Genomic DNA, 15,048 nt, shown 5'->3' with positions numbered 1-15,048 from the left:
CATCACCTTCAGAGCATCTCTTACAATCAGGTTGATTGTCTGGGCAAGACATGGATGATGGGCCCATTTTAACATTTTCATGGCTTTGGTTATATTAGCTGCATTGTCGCTAACACAACAGACCACTTTTCCATCTACTTGCCATTCTCTGGCCCTCAACAGTTCCTCTGCCAAGTTCTCTGAGGTGTGTCTGTCGCTGAACTCAAAGCAGTCCAGAAGACAGCTAGACATCAAAAAATCTTCAGTGAAGTGACATGTAACCGACATGTAAGAAGTGGTTACCCTTGATGTCCAGCAGTTAGTGGTAAGGCAAACTGCAGTAGCTTTAAGGACTCTTTCCCGCACTGAAGCCTGTGTGCTCTCATACAGTTGTGGAATAAGTGATTTTGAAAGGGTTTTATACATTGGATTTAGACTATTGCTATAATTTCTAAAACCTCTGTCCTTCACGATCGAAAATGGCTGGAAATCGGTGGCAATCATTTTAGCCAATGCAATATCAATTTGGCCTTGTTTTGCTACAGACATAGACTTTGGTATAAACTGCTCCATAGAAGACTGCGTTGCTGTGGGTCTCGGAGTAGGCCTACTTGACTGAGTGGATACATCTCCACGTGTGGAGGTGCAGGCTCCACCACTATCACTAGCAGGCCTGCTAGTTTCTCGAAGCTCCGCTACAGCTAGCTTCACAGTTGGGTGCACAGTTCGCATATGCCAGTGTAGGTTGTGCGTAGAACCGGCTTTATATGAGAATGTGTTTTGGCAAATTCTACACTGTGCTCTAACATTGTCTACATTATTAAAATGCATCCAAATGCTACCGTGCTTCCGATTCATTCTCCAGCTGTTGTTTTCACAGCTGTCCTTCCTCTCTGTCCTCGGCTGCTAATTGTGTGACTGTGAGTGAGTTGTCTCTGCCCTCCCTCACGCATCTTAGGTTCATTGGTTGACACTGCGTGTCTGATTGACAGGAACAACAGGTGAGGCTGTTGGTCTGAGCAGACAGTCAGAATGAATGTGTGTGCGCTTGAGCATTTAGGCCTATATTATTTTATTTATTTTTTCATTCTTTGAATTAGTTCATTCTATTCATTTAAATATTTTGATTATTCATAATTTAAAAAAATCTTTTTATAAATAGATATGGCTCTTCTGATATGCGAGCCAGCTCCCAACGTCCACCTACAAGAGCCGGCTCCCAACGTTCACCTACAAGAGCCGGCTCCCAACGTTCACCTACAAGAGCCGGCTCCCAGCGTTCACCTACAAGAGCCGGCTCCCAGCGTTCACCTACAAGAGCCGGCTCCCAGCGTTCACCTACAAGAGCCGGCTCCCAGCGTTCACCTACAAGAGCCGGCTCCCAGCGTTCACCTACAAGAGCCGGCTCCCAGCGTTCACCTACAAGAGCCGGCTCCCAGCGTTCACCTACAAGAGCCGGCTCCCAGCGTTCACCTACAAGAGCCGGCTCCCAACGTTCACCTACAAGAGCCGGCTCCCAACGTTCACCTACAAGAGCCGGCTCCCAACGTTCACCTACAAGAGCCGGCTCTTAGAGCTGACTCATTCGCGAACGACCCATCACTACTTGTAATTGGTTGCTGGTGTGTTGGGGGGATGCAAGGGTCTCGGTCAGGTAGCCTATAAAGCATAGTCGATAGCGTTTGTTGATACTGACTACAGGGGGATCAGGTAAGACATCCTGGATGAAGGGTTGGGAAATGTTTGCGGTTTGACCTGTTTTACTGAAATATGCACAAGTAGGCCCTAGACTTGAGATTTATTCGCCATTCCTCTTTTTTGAGTCGCGAATATTTAGGTAAAAAAACAACTGTTAAATCGACTGTTGTCAAACCGTGTGCCACATTCCTGTGTATAGGCTTTTGGATTACCTGTGCTCCATGTGCCACATTCCTGTGTTTAGGCTTTTGGGTTACCTGTGCTCCATATGCCACATTCATGTGTTTAGGCATTTGGTTTATGTGACTGGTCTCAATGACAACTGCCAAAATGCAAATGCTTGACAGTAAATGTATTAAATATGCATTTCGAATTGTGTAGTAGCCTACATAGAGTCAATGCTATTAGCCTGTGTATTGTTAAAACGATTGTGGTTTTTGCTTAGCAGAATGTGCACACCCCGTGCAAAAATTGTATTTCTAACTGTATGTCCTCCTTGGAGTGTAGCATTTAAGTAGTATGTTTGAATTAATTGCCACAGTTTTTTTTATGAACAATGAAAAAATATATATTAAGGGTTTCACAACCACAAGGAAAAGTGACATGACAAATACAGAGTAATATAACACCAATGACAGTTTTATGAAAGTTTACTATGGAGTTTGAACACGTACATGTGTAGTCTACTTTGATATAGGCTACTCATCTGGATTTATTGCGCAACCTTGCCCAGGCTCGACTAATATTAAATGTGTTCGTAACATGGTTGGGGAGATAATGGTTTGGTTACTTAATGTTCTATAAACACGTTTATGGTTACTGAACATTGGCTATCAAACTATGGCACTGACTTCTGCCGGTAGCCTTTTGAAGATAACAACTTGTATGATGGTTGTATGTCCGTGGCCTTGAGAATCCTATAGATCTGTTCATGCAAGGGCGCGAATTGGGCCTCACTGACACTGCCGCCTTTGCCGAGGAAATGGGAGCGTTCGAGCTTAGCTATAGGCTAATTGTAGGAGTCGTGCTTTGCTTACCAACTGATGTATGCGTTATCCATCATTATTTGGGGTGACCTTTTCAGGCATTACTACAGTGGGTGCGTCATTTCTATAACAGGCCAGTAGGTGGCACTCGTCCATGGGTTGTGCAGGGATCCTTTTGCTTTGATGGATTTACATTACTTTCCTTCTGCTGCGCTCAGCGCTCCATATTCGTGTGCACGCACGGGCCCCAAAACGTGCGCATCTGTGGCGAAGTGCGCACAAAAATATCATTTTTGCTTTGTCCGCTGCTTTAATAGACGGTTGTTGGTATGGGTTGCCAACTGCCACATCGTTGGTGAATGAATTGTAGGCCTACATGAACATTTAGGGTATCCATTTGGCATTTCATGACATTTGAAGTGTCGTTTTTAGTCTATTGAACTCTTCTCCACTCTATTCCATCTTTCCACTTGATTTATTTTCCCTCTGAACTTTTGTCAGGGTCACTGAGCTGACCCTTATTTTCACATGTGTCCTGCCCCGTTACATTTTCTCCCCTCCCCTCATGTGTTCACTTGCCCCTCCCACTAACACGCTCCTCTGCTCTCTTCTCTCCTCTCACTCTCTTCCTCTCTCTCTGGAACACTCAACCCACAGGCGTGCAGAGGAGACACTCCCACACACAGCAACTCTACAGACATGTCAGACTCCGAGACCGCCGCTCCCGCTGAGGCCCCCGTCCCTGCCGCATGTGCAAGCATCAAGGCGGACCTGGACAAATGGTGAGTGTCCGTACGGACGGATGTGGTTTTCCCTGTTTGTGTCCTCCATTGCCACCGGGACCAACGTCTCCGGGATGTCCATCCATGGCTTCCAACTCATTGGATGGACATGGCAAAGCCGCAGTGCTTCTAGTGCATTTCACTTGGAGGTTCCCAGTGTACCCAAGTGGATTTCAGTGTTGAGTTTGTGTTTCTTTGAAGCAGCTAGTGGAATTCTCTCTCTCCCCCCCCCCCCCCCCTCCGTCACTTGCAGGTTTAGAAGTAGGCTATAGCGGTGCATGATGAGCTGATGTCGTGTGGCATCCTTGTGTTGCGCCATGATAAAATGGTGGAACAGTTGAGTAATGCAGTGCACGGTGATGGAAGAATCCCAATTCCAATGTTCTAAATGTAACTGAATTTAAACTGTCGGTTGGGGGGGGGGTCCTATTGTAGTGTAATGGGGGTACGCACGTAGGGGTCTTGGGGGTCAAAGCACGGCAGTCTCTCTCGCACACGCCTGATCGAAGGCAGGGAATTTGCCTACGTCATGTTCTCTCCCGCTCGCTTGCCCCCCCCCACCCCCCTCGTTATGTTGCAATGTCTGTCCCCACTCAGCTTCCCTGGCCTTGCTGTGTCAACAGCGCTGAGTGAGCGTTAGCCGTCGCTAACTCACTGCTTCATTGTCCCGACAGGTGTGCACATTCCCCCCCCCCCTCTGTCCTCCCTCTGCAAGATTAGTGCAGAGTGAGATTATTGCTGGTTTTATCTCTAGAAATGCGTAGACGCAGGAAACCTGGATGGTTGTGTTTGTGTGTGTGAGGGCTCAATGACAGTGCAATGTCAAAGCCCGGTTCGATGGCTGACGTGACGCGTCTACTCTAGCCTTCGGCGGTTTTCAACTCTGTCAATCTTCACATTGACATTGCACCAAAACCAAGATGCATCTTGACCCTTGGTGTTGTATTTTGATGTGTTGTTGCAGGGTTTGGAGCTAGGCTAGGGCTAGGCCCTGGAGTGTCCCAGGCTGTATAGGCCAGATAAGTCCTGCCTAATGGGTGTGAGGGGTGAGATAAAGGTTTAGGGGGTGGTAGGTTGCAGGGCACGCTAGGGATGGGTTATGTTGGCTGCTGGATGTAAAGTTTTGTTTTAGTAACATTTTCAGTGGGCCTTATAGCGGTCTTGAGTCACGGTGAATTGAATGTCATTGAATTAAGTTCCCTATTTTTGTGGTATGGCACCTTTTATGAATGGAGTGTAGGGTTGATGCACGTTGTAGGCCTCTAGTATAGTTCGCTTTGCATCAAGTGCCCTTTACCTCAGCATTTATAATTTGTACATTTTGCATTAGAAACTAGATGAAGGCTTTCTCAACACTTGGGACCAGGGCATATATTGCAATTTCTTTTTCTATATATTTTTTTGTACAGTGTACAGCACTTTGGTCTATGCCACAGTAAATCACATCTACTTTGAAAATTAGTCAAGGGCCCTGTGCTGTATTGGTGCAATTTTCCAGGACACTTTGTTAATCCTACAGGCAACGGTTGTACTGTTAACCTACAGGCCAGGGTTCTACTGTTAACCTCACGGTCCTTGGGGTTTTGTCATTGACGAGCCCAAATGGTACTGTATCCTGTAACCTGGTCCACGTGATGGCAGTGGACCTGCTGAAGGCAGCGTAGCTAGTTGTACCAGAGGGCTGACTGAGTAATGTATACCAGGACAATGTATTTCTTGCTTCCACTCGTGAATCCCAAATAGTCACGCATGGATTGGTGTGTAAACGTCCAGGATACCATGTCCTGTCCTATGGCCGTAGATCCTGATCATGTTGCCGACTTCCCTTGGAACTTGCAAACATACTGTATATATTTTTTTAAACGGCCTCACACGATGCACAGCTGACTGCGGCCATCTTGGCTGGCTTGGCGTGCCCTGACATGTCACCTAGAAAGACATGGATTAGTTGGAGGGGTCACCTTGACGGCTTCAAACTCAAACAAATTTCATGTTGTTGGTTACACCTGTATAATCCTCGGTTATCCATAAGTACACATGCCTTAGGGTCTAGAGGTCAATTTGGTATTGGGCCAAACAATCATCTGGAAAGTACTTTGAGCTCAGTTTGCGACCCCCGGCCTTAACATTCTAGAACCTGCATTGACTGACCTTTGAACCTGGTATTTGTGTGTGCTTTGTAGGTGCCTTAATGACCTCACTGTTACCCGCGGTATGTAGTGTAGCTCATAGTCAGGACATGGAGACGTAAAAGTTAGACGTGTAAATGTATGACTCGGATAACTAACAGCTGCTTTAAACATTCAAATGTTACAGGATGTCTACTACCTGTATGGGTCCTGCTGTGTACTTTGAAATGGGGTTCTGTGGTAACTTTGGTAGTCTTCCTTAACTGTGTGTAACTTGTCAGCCAACACTCTAGCCTTCCACACAGACCCTGGCCGATGGCTTGTATGTAGACGTGTGTGCTTACTCTGCTTGATTGAAAGTATGGTTTACTTGGATGGTATGCACTGTCAATGCAATTCGAGACCCCGTAGCCACAACAGCGTGCCAACTGGAAACCAACCAATTCATTCGCAGTTATTTTCTTTATTTTTATCATAGCTTTGATCTTTCTTCTCCTTCTGCTCCACAGATAATTATTCTGTCCCAAATTATACCCTATTCCCTATATAGTGCATTACTTTTGACCAGAGCCCAGTGAACCATTTGAGTCTCAGACAATGTTTGTATTGGTCCTAGACTGATATCCCTGTCATTGTAGGCCTTCCCTTAGTTCCCTCCATAGTTGTTCACTCGAAGGCGTCCCAATGCCATTGAACTCTTCACCGTGCAGTGACTTTCGGTCACTCTTAGTTCCCCACTCAGACAGGCTCAGTAACCAACTTGAAAGCTGTTTAAGTGTTGGGCGCTGCTCACAAACTGGATGATGTTGGTTCCGTGTCCCTACTCTCTTTTCTTTAGTGTACTGGTCTGGATGGTTCCCCCCTCTTTGGTGCCCTTCTTTAAGCATACCTTATTTTCCATTTGGACTGCCTAGTTATATACGTTATATATACAGTTTGCACTCACTATTGAAGCCCAATTCAGATATTGTCCACCATATATCTTTAATACTCATACTAATACTCAAATATGCAGGTTTAAAAATATATACTTCTGTGTATTGATTTTAAGAAAGGCATTGATGTTTATGCTTAGGTACATTTGTGCAACGAATGTGCTTTTTTTGCAAATGCGCTTTTGTTAAATCATCACCCATTTGGCTAAGTAGGCTGTGATTCGATGATAAATTAACAGGCACCGCATTGATTATATGCAACGCAGGACAAGCTAGTTAAACTAGTAATATCATCAACCATGTGTAGTTATCTAGTGATTATGTTAAGATTGATTGTTTTTTATAAGATAAGTTTAATGCTAGCTTGCAACTTACCTTGGCTCATTGCAGCCACCAGGTCCTTTTGACGCTGCACTCGTGTAACAGGTGGTCAGCCTGCCACGCAGTTTCCTCGTGGAGCGCAATGTAATCGGCCATAATCGGCGTCCAAAAAGGCCGATTACCGATTGTTATGAAAACTTGAAATCGCCCCTAATTTATCAGTTGACTTCTACTCCAAACCAATGCTTTTTTTTGTCTGAGTTCTGCAAACTTGATTGATACTCAGAATTGAGCAGGAGTTCCTTTAGGACACTAACAAGGGAAAGATTTGGTGAAGTGGTAAAAGCGGATGCTGTTTGATTGTGAGGCACTATACAAATTTGACAGTCAAAAGATGGGGACTTTAAATAGGCCTATGGCACGTCAAGGGAACTGAAGCCTACTGTTCAGATGGGTTAAATGGAAACTGAAATCTGGATACTGACTATAGGTCTATAACCTCTTACATAGCCTTAATATTAACTCCTGCAGAATTAAGCATTTCTTGCAGTAAAATGATACACCAAATGTAGGCAAAATGTATACTCGGTAACAGGAGTGGAGAAATATGATTTCTTTATTTTAGCTTCTTGAGAGAATGTGTTAGATACAGTCTGTAGAGATGCTGTCTTTATCAGCATCATAAAAGCTGATTGAAATACTAATCTCACAAAATATGCATCCAAGCCGAACTGAAATCTTATCAGAAACATGTTGGGTTATTTTCACTGCTTTCTACACTAAACAAAATATAAAGGGAACATGTCAATTGTTGGTGTTGGTTCCAAGAAGCTGATTTAAACAGCATGATCATTACACAGGTGCACCTTGTGCTGGGGACAATAAAAGGCCACTCTAAAATGTGCAGTTTTGTCACACAACACAATGCCACAGATGTCTCAAGTTTTGAGGAAGCGCACAATTGGCATGCTGACTGCAGAAATGTCCACCAGAGCTCTTGGCAGAAATTTGATTGTTAAGTTCTCTACCATAAGCCGCCTTCAACTACGTTTAAGGAAATTTGTCAGTACGTCCAACCGGCCCCACATCCGCAGATCATGTGTATGGCGTCGTGTGGGCGAGCGGTTTGCTGATGTCAACATTGTGAACAGAGTGCCCCATGGTGGCGGTGGGGTTATGGTATGGGCAGGCATAAGCTGCAGACAACTAACACAATTTGCATTTTATCGATTGGTAATATGAATGCACATAAATACCGCGATGAGATACTGAGGCCCATTTTGAAGCCCATTTTTTTTAAGGTATCTGGAACTAACAGATGCATATCTGTATTCCCAGTCATGTGAAATCCATAGATTAGGGCCTAATGAATTTATTTCAATTGACTGATTTTCCTCATGAACTGAAACTCTGAAAAATCTTTGAAATTGTTGCATGTTGTCTTTATATTTTGGTTCAGTATATTTCCTTGAAACCGATCAAACAGCTGATTTGGATATTTTGCACAATCTTTCTCTTTTTTAAATATTTTTATTGTATTTTCTCCCCGATCCCTAAACATCTTTGCTCTGCAAAAGATGCAGAGATGACAGAACTTTACCAATGTCAACTAGATTGAAGCATTCCTTATATTGATTTATGACATTCTGGTGAGCAAGGATTTATTTAGTCTTCTAGGGCAACATACAGTTGAAGTCGGAGGTTTACATACACCTTAGCCAAATATATTTGAACTCAGTTTTTCACAATTCCTGACATTTAATCAGAGTATAAATTCCCTGTCTTAGGTCAGTTAAGATCACCACTTTATTTTAAGAATGTGAAATGTCAGAACAATAGTAGAGAGAATTATTTATTTCAGCTTTTATTTCATTCATCACATTCCCAGTGGGTCAGAAGTTTACATACACTCAATTAGTATTTGGTAGCATTGCCTTCAAATTGTTTAATTGCTATGTTTCAGGTACCCTTCCACAAGCTTCCCACAATAAGTTGGGTGAATTTTGTCCCATTCCTCCTGACAGAGATGGTGTAACTGAGTCAGGTTTGTAGGCCTCCTTGCTCGGCACACACTTTTCAGTTCTGCCCACAATTTCTATGGGATTGAGGTCAGAGCTTTGTGATGGCCACTCCAATACCTTGACTTTGTTGTCCTTAAGCCATTTTGCCACAACTTTGGAAGTATGCTTGGGGTCATTGTCCATTTGGAATACCCATTTGTGACCAAGCTTTAACATCCTGCCTGATGTCTTGATGTTGCTTCAATATATCCACATAATTCCTCTCTCATGATGCCATCTATTTTGTGAAGTGCACCAGTCCCTCCTGCAGCAAAGCACCCCCACAACATGATGCTGCCACCCCCATGCTTCATGGTTGGGATGGTGTTCTTTGGCTTGCAAGCCTCCCCCTGTTTCCTCCAAACATAACGATGGTCATTATGGCCAAACAGTTCAATTTTTGTTTCATCAGACCACAGGACATTTCTCCAAAAAGTACGATATTTGTCCCCATGTGCAGTTGCAAACCGTAGTCTGGCTTTTTATGGCGGTTTGGAGTAGTGGCTTCTTCCTTGCTGAGCGGCCTTTCAGGTTACGTTGATATAGGACTCGTTTTACTGTGGATATAGATACTTTTGTACCCGTTTCCTCCAACATCTTCACAAGGTCCTTTGCTGTTGTTCTGGGATTAATTTGCACTTTTCGCACCAAAGTACGTTCATCTCTAGGAGACAGAACGGGTTTCCTTCCTGAGCGGTATGACGGCTGCATGGTCCCATGGTGTTTATACTTGCGTACTATTGTTTGTACAGATGAACGTGGTACCTTCAGGTGTTTGGAAATTGCTTCCAAGGATGAACCAGACTTGTGGAGGTCTACAAATATTTTTCTGAGGTCTTGGCTGATTTCTTTTGATTTCCCCATGATGTCAAGCAAAGAGGCACTGAGTTTGAAGGTAGGCCTTGAAATACATCCACAGGTACACCTCCAATTGGCTCAAAGTATGTCAATTAACCCATCAGAAGCTTCTAAAGCCATGACATAATTTTCTGGAATTTTCCAAGCTGTTTAAAGGCACAGTCAACTTAGTGTATGTAAACTTCTGACCCACTGGAATTGTGATATAGTGAATTATAAGTGAAATAATCTGTCTGTAAACAATTGTTGGAAAAATTACTTGTGTCATGCACGAAGTAGATGTCCTAACCAACTTGCCAAAACTATAGCTTGTTAACAAGAAATTTGTGGAGTGGTTGAAAAACAAGTTTTAATGACTCCAACCTAAGTGTACGTAAACTTCCGACTTCAACTGTATAATGACAGAAGAGATGCTGCATGTATCTAATTATAGACAAGTTGACTTACAAATAGTCTACCAAAATGTTGGAAATTATAAGCAGAAACATATCTAAATTGGGCGGGTTATTAGCTATTGCTAATAAACAAACCGCTGACCCACGCACAGCTAGTGGCCGGCCAACAGCCCTAAATAATTCACATCTTAATTTCCTGATTGTAAAGACATTGTTTCCACCAGTCCAACCACCTGATCGGTCATCCTCTTTAACTATCTCTACCCTCTTTAACTTGCTCTGTGATGCGCCCTAAAGTGGTCGGTGCCCATTGCCATGCCAACATGGCGGCGGTGCCGTAACCTGACTGATGCCCTCCACCCCCCTCGTGTTGTGTGATCGCTATCACGGTGATGTCACCAATTCACTGCCTTTGTAACCTCTCTGATGCCCAGAGGTAACACTCTGCGGCAGATGACTCTTGCATGTTGATCACTCAATCCCAAGATGTTAATTTGAAACTAATATTTTTTTATGTACAGTATATTCAAACCAGTACAGTTATCCTCTTGGTTCATTCACAAAGGATTCCTCCATTCATTTGTGTGGGGCTGAAGACAGACAGACAGGGGAGTTCTGTTCTGTTCAGGCAGCATTACATAACGAAGCCTAATTGGTTTGGTTGGTTGACGAGGCCCCGAGCTACACTTGTGGGGCACCCACAAGTGGCAGAATGAATGTGTTTCTATCCATCCCTCTTTCCCTTCCCTCCCTCCATTACAGTTCAATGTCATTTCATTATTAAAATGGCTGCCTGTTTTGGGTTTTCTCCCCCCCCTGCTTCTCATAGTAGGTTTGGTCCAGTCATATCTAGCGCTTCCTCTCTGTGGTAAAAGCAGGGGGTGTTTATGGTGGATGGATTATCTGGCCACACAGCCTCAGGGCCAGGTCCTCTGTGCTGCTGTTGGGTCATCTCTGCTGCCTCTGCATCACTTCCCCCCCACCACTTCCCCCCACACACTACAGATTCACAAACAACCCCCCCCCCCCCCCCCCCCCCAAGCAACCGGCTGCATAAACCTTTTTAATCTGCAGAGACCAGCTGTGAGTTACATCATAGAGGTCAGCCCAGTGACAAGGGGATGAGGCATGGAACCAAGGGGCGGGCGGGGGGGGGGGGGGGGGGTGAATCCGGAAATGCCCCCTGGAGAATGGTGAGGTAGTGTGGGGTTGCAGACAGCCACGTCAGTCAATCCATCCCCTCCTGCCGTCTCTGACCATTGCCCTTCTACCCATACTTTTCGTCATCCGTTTTGCGTCGTCACGCAATCCCTGATGTCTGCCCTCCCTCACAGATGGGTTTATCCCTCTCTCTATCGCTCTCTCTCCACCGCCGCCCTCCTCTCTTCCCTCGCTCCCTTTCGCGCCATCACCCTAATGCGTTGTGTCAGTGTCTGCCCGCTGTTTGGTGCCGAGCTCCTGAAATAATCTCCCTCAACCAGTCTGCCAACACTCTCTACCTATGTAACCAGTTCACTCTTTTAGTGAGGGCAGTGTCTGTCTGTATGACCAGTCTGACTTGGTTCAATCTGAGGAATGCCAACATTGTTTAGAAAAGGTCATACTGGGACAGGGTAGGACCAGGACACTTCAGGGCTGACGGCTTGACGCCAAAACAACTTTTAGTTGAGTTGACAGGGATCATTTGGTGCTGAGCTCGATGCCAACCTATCTAAATGCTTCAAAGATCTCTGTCAAACTGTTACTAGCATTGGAGGAGAGGATCCAAGGTCCCCCACCTCAGAGGTTCTAACCATGTGGTTGTGTTCTCTCTGCAGTGTGAAGGAGGGCGGTGACTGTAAGGATCTGATGGAGGCGTTTGCAGCCTGTCTGAAGAGTGCAGCGGAGGCGTCGTGAGGAGAGGAGGAGCTAGACTCACAGGAAATGTAAGTTCACATGCAGGGAGGGTCGCTGTGTCCTGATAAGACTCCTAAAACACTAAAGCCAACCTTTCTTTGTCCAGTAATGGACTTCCTGTAATGCCACAGGAAATTCTTCGCTGAATATAGGGGCACACTCATGGAATGTGAATTGAATAACACAGAGAGGCTGCTGCCCACATACAGACTTGAAATCATTGGCCACTTTAATAAATGGATCACTAATCACTTTAATAATGTTTACATATCTTGCATTACTCATCTCATATGTATATACTGTATTTTATACCATCTACTGCATACTGCATCTTTCCTATGCCGCTCTGTCATTGTTCGTCCATATATTTATATGTATATATTCTTATTCCATTCCTTTTCTTGGATTTGTGTGTATTAGGTAGTTGTTGTTGGAACTAGAAGCACAAGCATTTCACTACACTCGCAATAACATCTGCTAACCATGTGTATGTGACCAATAAAATGTGATTTGAATAGCCTGCAGGACCTGGCTTATGGTCTGCCAGCCAGTCTATCCACTAGCCAGGGAGGCAGATGTTAAGTCAATATGACTGAAACTAATTTCTCTGCCTCCTCTCTTTTCTGTTCCTGCACACTTTCTCTCGCTCACTCTCTCTCCAGGTCCACTGCATTGAGTCCTCCATGTTTCCCAGTATTCCCTTCTGCACAACGAGCACTGGGCTGAATGATACTGGCGGTGTTCGGCGCCTGGCAGAAGCCCTCCACCTCTTACCTCCCTCCCCAACCCCCCCTCCAAGCTTAAATGGTGTCTTCCGATTTGTACCCCTACTCTGCTCCCACCGTGGCTGAGTACATCCATTGGTAGACAATTCCTGGAGAGCCTATGGGTTGTATGTAAATTGTCCACTTGAGATGCATACATTTAAAATGGAATAATAAAGTCTAAAAGAAATTGGTATAGCTTTTTGCGTCTTGCTTTGCTTCTCTTTTTAAATGTGATGTGAAATGTCATTCTGGGTTCTTTGAACAGTTTTGTAACCTCAATAGACGGGTTGGTTGTTTAGCAACAAAGCTGACGCGTGCAAAACTATGGGGCAAAACAGACTTTGTTGGCTTAGATTGTTGACATGTAAACTATGTTTCGTCTCCAATGTTTATTGAAAACCTAATGTGCACAATGAGCACTTGTCTCTTAAATACATCGTTACAGCTGCTGGTTAGCTAGCTAGCGAATTTGAGCCATATTAGCATAGACGTGACATCAGTTAATACAAGACCACGGTATCAGGAACTAGCTGAAACCAGCCACTGACAATTCCCCACGTGGCAGCTTCTTGTCATAGTCACAACACACAGACTTCTTCCCCGTTGAAGCGTGCTCATCGTTTTCCTGACGTTGTCGGCTAGCCCGTCTCTACGGTTTCATGTTCTGAATTGGGTTATGGCTTTGGGTTTTTAGACCTGTTGCAGACCAGGGCCCCTATTTATAAAGCTTCTCAAGAGTGCTGATCTAGGATCAGTTTAGCCTTTTAGCACCTAATGAATAAGATTGTGGGGGGACATGATCCTACATCAGAACTCCTACTCTGAGGTGCTTTATGAATCCGGGCTCAGACCATCAAAAGCTGGTGAATGTGTCTAATTTTAAGATGTCGTCGCTCTTTGCACTTTTACTTTAAGATTCAACTCTTTAATCCGAAAGCGTTTGAACCCGGGACTACTCTGTCTCTTTGTAATGGGTTTAAAGGACCATGAGATGAGATATAAACCCTTAATTTGACTAATGCAGTTAAGCCTTAATCTGTCAAATGCGACTGATGCACTCTTAATTCTGACTGATTACATGAACGCACTCTGAACTTAGACACACAGAGCCTGCATCCCCATTTTCCACCCTTCTACCAAACTGTGCACTTGCTCTTTCTCATATGGATTAAACAATGGTGGAAACTGACTCCCGCTAATGCTTACACCAATCATATGCTTTTATAAACATGATGGGAAAAGTGCAAGTACACTTCTGGAAAAGGGTGTAGAACTGCGACTCAGCCACACACTGCACAGAATCAATGGGTCCTGACATTGAGGGTTAAGTGCATATGTGTTTGTCTTGCATATTGGCTGAAGGCCCAGAGGTGGGGTTCAGGGAGGTATGACACACACACACAAGGCTAATCGGGATGTGAGTACATGAAAGTGTCAATCTACCCCACGGGGCTCCAGAATATATATATATATATATATATATGAGAGAGAGAGAACCGCATGCAAGGAATATGTGTGCATTTGAGGGTATGAGTGTGAAGGGGGCTGGGCAGTGGGACATAGCACAACACATAACTAGGAGCACCACATAAGTGGACGCCAGACCACGAAGTCTTAGACTCTCTCTTGTAGTTGATTTGATATCTGTAAATGTGAGCTAAATGCTCTGTGAACTGAGTGTGTGAGAAAGGAGACACACTAGCTATGGATTAGGGTTAGTATGCATGTGTGGACTGTGTATGGGAGAGGAGATAATGCAATGTAGGTGGTGGGTACTGTACATGCATGTGAGGGATAGAGTAACAACTGTGTGGGTAACAACTGCGTTCCCAGGAATGTTCCATGTGAAAGAACATACCTTTACCCCCCCCCCCCGACACATAAACCACTCACCCGAGGGGTATCCTACGAAACAGGTTTGAGGAGTTAGGCAACTTTGGTCAACTTGGGATAACCGGTCATACGAAAGTGGCTCACCTTTTAGCCAGGTAAATCTCTATGGCAACAAATCCTTCAGAACTAACCAGCTCCCGGGCAGGCTAACTCCACTTACCCTGAATGAAATGTCTGAACCATGAGTTGAGAACCATTGAAATCAGATTGCCTCCCTCTTGCAAAGATTGCATCATCGTCCCCATGATTTGAGGAAGACTGATTCAATATTGTATTAGTCAAATGTTTTGTGTGTTAAAAAATTGTTAAAATATATTACTTTGCAAATGTAGTAATGACTGAATACATT

The 15,048-nt window shown here is 44.4% G+C and overlaps 1 long non-coding RNA gene across 1 annotated transcript; it reads left to right on the top strand.

The window, feature by feature from the left end:
• The first annotated feature begins 3,230 nt into the window (after positions 1 to 3,230).
• LOC115170859 (uncharacterized) lies at positions 3,231 to 13,001 on the top strand. Its single transcript, XR_003871099.1, has 3 exons — positions 3,231 to 3,445; positions 11,961 to 12,068; positions 12,702 to 13,001. It is a non-coding gene; the product is annotated as an uncharacterized LOC115170859 (long non-coding RNA).
• Positions 13,002 to 15,048: the final 2,047 nt, after the last annotated feature.

Source organism: Salmo trutta, chromosome 32 (genome assembly GCF_901001165.1).
Source record: "Salmo trutta chromosome 32, fSalTru1.1, whole genome shotgun sequence".
Classification (NCBI taxonomy): domain Eukaryota; kingdom Metazoa; phylum Chordata; class Actinopteri; order Salmoniformes; family Salmonidae; genus Salmo; species Salmo trutta.
Note: the sequence above shows the minus strand (reverse complement) of the source record. Positions and strands in the feature narration are given on the sequence as shown.